This window comes from Zingiber officinale, chromosome 6B (genome assembly GCF_018446385.1).
Source record: "Zingiber officinale cultivar Zhangliang chromosome 6B, Zo_v1.1, whole genome shotgun sequence".
NCBI lineage: Eukaryota > Viridiplantae > Streptophyta > Magnoliopsida > Zingiberales > Zingiberaceae > Zingiber > Zingiber officinale.
This window is the reverse complement of record NC_055996.1, coordinates 34,091,323-34,098,363: the sequence shown is the minus strand read 5'-3', so window position 1 is coordinate 34,098,363 and position 7,041 is coordinate 34,091,323.

Genomic DNA, 7,041 nt, shown 5'->3' with positions numbered 1-7,041 from the left:
GAGGAGGGTATATTTTATTTTTATTTTCAGCAATTCACCCCCCTCTTGCCAGCCTCCGCTGCACCTACAGATGACGGCATCTTCTGTGATCCTGGCCAGGGCCTCTGCTTCCACCCACTTAGAAAAATAATCACAGCTACCAGTAAGAAGTGTTTCTGGCCTGGGGCCATCGAAAATGGTCCCACAATATCCATGCCCCATTGATCAAAAGGGCACGAGACTATAGATGTTCTCAGCAGAGTCGTCGGTCGATGTGTTAAATTTTGATGTTTTTGGCAGGACAGGCAGGTATTTACCAGCTTGTGAGCATCCCTCTGTAAAGTAGGCCAGAAATACACAGCCAGGAGTACCTTGCGAGATAATGTCCGACCGCCTACATGATTGCCACAGCATCCCAGATGTATTTCTCGCAAGGCCTGGTCTGCCTCCTCCATACCCAAGCATTTGAGTAAGGGTCGAGAAAAGGACCTCTTGTAGAGCTGATCCCCGATCATGACATAAGCATGAGCTTGTTTCCTGACCAGCCGTGATTCTTCTGGGTCAGCCGGTAAGATACCCTGCCTAAGATAGCAGATCATGGGCGCCCGCCAATCAATAGTTGCTTCCTTATTGTTTTTCAAATCTATTTGAGCTATAAAGGAAGGTTTGTGTCGTTGACCGGTCCAACACCCAAGTGGTTAAGGAATTGGTCATCTTTGCTAACTCATCTGCCTTCTCATTCTCCGCCCTGGGGATCTTGGTTACTGTGATTTCTACAAATTCCTCTTTCATCTTCTCATAAGCTTCCCGGTATACTTGTAATTTATCACAATTTATCATAAAGTTGTCGGCTACTTGCTGAGTTACTAGCTGGGAATCTGAATAAATGATTACCCGGACTGCCCCTACGTGGCGGGCTGCTTGTAGTCCTGCCAACAAAGCCTCGTATTCTGCCTCATTGTTGGTGGCTCAGAAATTCAGTCGAACAGCCAATTAGAGTATATCCCCTTGGGGAGATATCAACAAGACTCCAACTTCACTCCCTTGATGAGTGGCCGATCCATCCACATAGACCTTCCAGGTTTCTTCAGAGTTGGTCTGATGAATTTCTGTTAAGAAATCGACCAAGGTCTGTGCCTTAATGGTTGTGCGCAGCTGGTATTGTATGTCATATTCCCCTAACTCCGTCGCCCATTTGATAAGTTGGCCTGCGACTTCTACATTGGTCAGGGCTCTTCCCATAGTGCTATTGGTCAGAACTGTGATTGGGTGTGACAAGAAGTAGGGTCTTAACCGCCGAGCCATAAGAACCAATCCATAAACCAACTTCTCAAGGGTCGTGTATCGAGACACGGCCCCTTTTAATATATGACTGAAGAAATACACTGGCCATTGTACATTGTCATGTTTTTTAACAAGCACAACCCCTACGACCTCAGGGGTGGCAGATAAGTAGACCCATAATGGTTCTCCAACAACTGGCTTGAATAAAGATGACAGAGCCTCCAAATACTTCTTCAGCTCCTCAAAAGATCGGGTACATTCTTCATCTTATTGGAACTTAGAGGCCTTCCTGAGCACTTTGAAGAAAGGAGTAGCCCGGTCTGCAGATCTGGAAATAAATCTTGACAGGGCTATTATTCTGCCGACCAGCTTCTGGATTTCCTTCAAATTCTGGGGAGGTTGTATATCATGTAATGCCCGAACTTTTTCTGGATTAGCTTCTATTCCCCGCTCGGTCACTAGGTAGCCTAGGAACTTTCCTCCCTTGGCCCCAAACAAGCATTTCAATGGATTCAGCTTTAGCCCATATTGCCGGAGAGTCTGACAGGTTTCCTCCACATCCTTGATTAGGTTCACGACTACAGGGGACTTGATGAGTATATCATCCACATAAACCTCCACATTGTGCCCGATCTGCTCCCGGAAGATTTTGTCCATCATTCTTTGGTATGTGGCTCCTGTAACGCCCCGCCCCTCCTGCTAAGGCGACGGGGGTTACTTACCATACTTAACAACTTAATACCTTATTACAGCGGAAGTCTTACTTGTAAATTATTTTGAAACATAGAGTTCATATGTCATACTTAACATTATTTCAAGACATATAGAGTAAACATGATAAAATGTCATGGAGTTATAACGTAGTAATATAAACTAGGCATAATTCCTATTAAATAAAAGCAGGTCTTTTATTCTTCTTTAGTCAGTCACTGCCACACACATCCTGCTAGCCTCTCCTGCTTCTCTCCTAGTTCATCCATCCCTTGCCCTTAGCTGTGGTACAAGAAAATAAGCTGTGAGCACTCATGGCTCAGTAAGTTCCTTTCCTACTCACAAAAACCGTATGGCATGTCAACAATCACAAAGCATACATCATAGCATAAAGTATCATGGCATAACATACATGATCATCATACATGTCATAAGCATCATCATAGATATCATGGCATAATCATGGCATAAACACAAGGTAGTATGGCATATCATAACATGATCATCATAATTATCATGGCATATTCGATATCATGGCATAATCATGGCATAAACACAAGGTAGCATGGCATATCATAACATGATCATCATAATTATCATGGCATATTCCTACGGTATATGCAGGGTGAACTCTTAAACATACATCATGAAAGTTATGCATCATGTCTTTTTAAAACGTATAGCATAGATACTTAAACATAATCTCAATCATGAGAGGGGATCCCGGCTTGTACCACGTACATAACTGTGCGCGTCCTAGTAGGTCCAAGGTAGCAAGTCTTGAACCCTACAAGGCATACATATACTAGGCCCGTTTCTTAGTCCATCGACCTAGGGGCACTTAGGAGTCCATCCCTAACGAGGCCCGTTTCTTAGTCCATCGACCCCGGGGCGCTTATGGAGCCCACCCTTGGTACAAGCCTTAAAAGTAAAATAGCATGTCATATCTACATAGTCCATATCACTCATGTCATATTCATGTCATGAAGAGTGCTCTTGATCCCACTTATAGGGAAGCAACTCTTTTAGGCATAGCTTAAAGCATGTATATTTGAGCACACAGCATATCATGATTTTGAGCACACAGCATATCATGAACACATGCATAATTAAGTATACAACCTATCATGAGTTTAAGCACGCAGCATATCATGAATTTGAGCACATAGCATATCATGAGTTTAGGCACATAGTATATCATGAATTTGAGCACACAGCATATCATGAAGTTAAGCACATAGCATATCATGAAATTGAGCACACAGCATATCATGAAAATAAGCCCATAGCATATCATGAAATTTAGCACACAGCATATCATGAAAGTAAGCACATAGCATATCATGAAATTAAGTAAGCACATAGCATATCATGAAATTTAGCACACAGCATATCATGATCTTAAGTACATAGCATATCATGAAATTTAGCACACAGCATATCATGAAAGTAAGCACATAGCATATCATGAAATTTAGCACACAGCATATCATGATCTTAAGTACATAGCATATCATGAAATTGGACCTAACGTACATAAATCAACATCACAGCATGTCATACTCTTAACATATCATAAAGCATTGCATGTGAAGTTCATGGGAGAACCTAATTAAGTCTCTAACCCTAGTAACAAGGGGTGGCCGAAACATGTAGAGATGGCTTGGGTTATCAAGCAACAAAAAAACATGTGAACCCTAAACATTTATCATTTCTTAGAACATAAGGAACATCTTAAGCATGTTAGGTATAGTTTCCAAGCTTTCTAGGTTCCTTTTCATAACATGGCCGAAACCCATTAAGCCTTTATTTTGGGTTATAAACATCATATAAGCATGAAAAAAAAACCTAACAATTGTCACATCATATTTCATAAGAAACAACTAGAGCATGTTTGATTTAGGTTCTAAGTTCTCTAAGCCTTTAACCCCAACATGGCCGAAACCCTAGCAACATGTTTCTAGGTTACAAGTAACATAAAAATGTTGAACTTCATACCAATATCCCAATACATATCATGAGAAGCACCATAAGTACTTTTAGTCTAATTTTCAAGCTTCTCAAGCTTTTTAACCTAATGTGGCCGAATCTTGTTAAGCATGGGAATTAGGTTTCTAGTGGCATAATAGCATGAAGACCATAAGAATTTTCCTAGCATTCATTTCAAAGAATAACATGGACCACTTAGTTTAGAATTTGAGCATCCTAGGTCAAAGAAACAAGTGTGGCCGAAAGTTGTAGAACAAGAATTCAAGTTTCAAACAACATAAGAACATTAGTTTACTTCATATCTTTTCATCAAGAAGATCCTAAGTATCTTAGGCTTGATTTAAACTTTCCTAGGGTTCAAGTCTCAACATGGCCGAATCATCATATGCATAAAAAAAAAATATAGTTCAACTTAACCTAAGAGCATGACATGTCATATTAGCTTCATGTCTTGTCTTATGAAAATCATAGCATGCTAAATTTTAGGTTTAAAAGCCCTTCTAGGCCCTCAACTCTATCACAGCCGAAAGTTCATGAAGATGGAATCAAGTTTAAATTAACATACAAGTGGGAAAAAAACATTAACAACACCATCTACCATAAGGTACATATCATAAGGACAAGAGAGCATGCTTTGGTTTAGGTCTAGAGTTCTTCTAGTTCTTTTGTTCTTTCTTGGCCGAAAGTCTAAGCCCATAAACTTATGTTCTAACCAAATATTCTAGCATGAAAATATAAGTTTAACCCCCTTACCATCGGATACATATCATAGGAAACATCATGAACATACCTAGTTGGTTTTCAAGTTCTTCAAACCTTTCTTTTTTTCTTTTTTTTTTTGTTTTGGCCGAAACCCTCATGAAACAAGCATAGGTTTTTCTAGCAATATATTTACATGACAATCATATAACTATTGTACCACAAGTGAGGGGAACTTACATCCTTTCGCTTGTGGTTTTTCTTAAGGAGAAGAATATCCTAGGAGCTAAGAAATGAAGGAGCTTCCTCTTCTTGTGTCTCCTTTGGTTTCCTTTGCTTGGAAGGGCTAGAACTTGAAGATTCCTTCTCAAAAATTAGTTTTCTTGGAGAAGAAACTTGACTTAGTGTTCGGATCAAGGAGAGGGAAGACCTCTTAGTCTCGGTGAAGAAGAGAAAAGGAGGAAGGAGGAGGAAGAAGGAGAAAATGAGAGATTTATTTTCTCATTTTTCTATTTATTCACCATGAGGGGAATTTATGCCTTCATTTATTCCCTTTCTTAACTCTCCCATGTCTCTTCCCTTGGTTCTCACGAGAATGAGAAGAGGGAGAAGTGAGGAAGGCAACTTGCCTTCTTCTTGTTCCTTCTCTTAACCAAGAGGAAGGAGAGGTAAGCAAATTTGGTTTTCTCTTGCTTCTTGCTTTATTTTCTTTTTCTCTCCTTTAACTAACATTTTTATCTCTTCCTATCCATATGTTACTCTCTATCCTAGTGGTGATCATGCCATAAATCTTTCTCCATTGTTTGTGGGAGGTTCAAGGTTCAATCCTTGACCTTCTCCTCTTACCATATTATTATATCATTTTTTTATTTCTAAGTTCTAGTGGAAATAATTTCTCATGTACTCATAAAAATTCATGGGTGTTACAGCTCCTGGGTTCCTGAGACCGAAGGGCATGATAGTATAACAGAAGGTGCCATCAGCCGTAATGAAGCTAACCTTTTCTTGGTCCTCCACCGCTAAAGGTATCTGATGATACCCCTGGTATGCATTCAGCATGCAAATCCTCTCGCAGCCGGCAGTGGAATCTACCATCTGATCGATCCGGGGCAGAGGATAGCAATCCTTGGGACTAGCTCGATTGAGATCTCGGAAGTCTATGCATACCCTCCACTTATTGTTGGGCTTCTTTACTAAAACCACATTAGAGAGCCAGGACAGGAACTGCACTTCTCGAACGTGGCCTGCCTTCCTGAGCTGATCCACCTCAGCTCTGATTATTTTATTCTGGTCTGCTGAGAAGTTTCTTTTCTTTTGCTTGACTGGTCAGGAGTCCGGCAGTAGATGTAACTTATGTTCAGCTACTTCCGGATTGACCCCGGGTAACTCTTCTGTAGACCAGGCGAAGACATCCCGGTTACAGATCAAGCATTAAACTAACTCTTCCTTAAGAGGAGGAGGCAGATCGCTTGCCAAGTGAGTTAAACTTTCAGGGCGTTCAGCATATAATTGCACCTCCTCCCAGGGGATGGGTTCTTTAGCCATAGGCACAGGCTCTTCTTGAACAGCATGGACGCCCCCATCTTGCATCCTTTGATTCTTCCGAGCCTCCACTCGTACCATATCAATATAGCACCGGCGAGAGACCCTCTGCTCTCCCTTGACTTCCCCGACCTGCTCGCCCACAGGGAATTTAATTTTTTTATGAAAGGTGGAAACAGCAGCCCTAAATTCATGCAGGGCGGCCTTCCCAAAATGACGTTATAAGAAGAGGGGGAATTCACCACTATAAAAGTGCTCCTTCTAGTGCGCACCAATGGCTCGGTGCCCAGAGATATGACCAGCTTAATCTGACTCATTGGCTTCACCTCATTACCTGTAAATCCATATAGAGACGTAGCCACAGGTTGGAGTCCAGTGGCATAGATCTACATCTCTTTGAATGCAGTTCTGAAAAGAATATTAACTGAGCTTCCGCTATCAACGAAAACTCGAGCTACTCGGCTGCTGGCGATAATGTCTTTGATGATAAGAGCATCATCATGAGGCAGCTCCAGACCTTCCAGGTCTGCTAGCCCGAAGCTGATGACAGGGCCAGAAGCCTGCTCCTGGCTGCATCCAACAGTGTGGACCTCCAAGACACTCACATGAGACTTGAACACTCTTCCCGAATCTCCATCAGTTGAGCCTCCAGAGATCATGCCAATCTCTTGAACGGCAGCGTTGCTTCTATTCTCGGCCTCCCGTATGACCTCTGGCTCTCCCCGACCGGGTTGATGAGTACTAGGTCCTGCTAGGTTGGGGCAGGGTTGCCCGACCTGTCCAGCTGCAGCTCGTTGTTCCTCCATCATCTTGAGTACTTGATGGGCTAACTCGGGC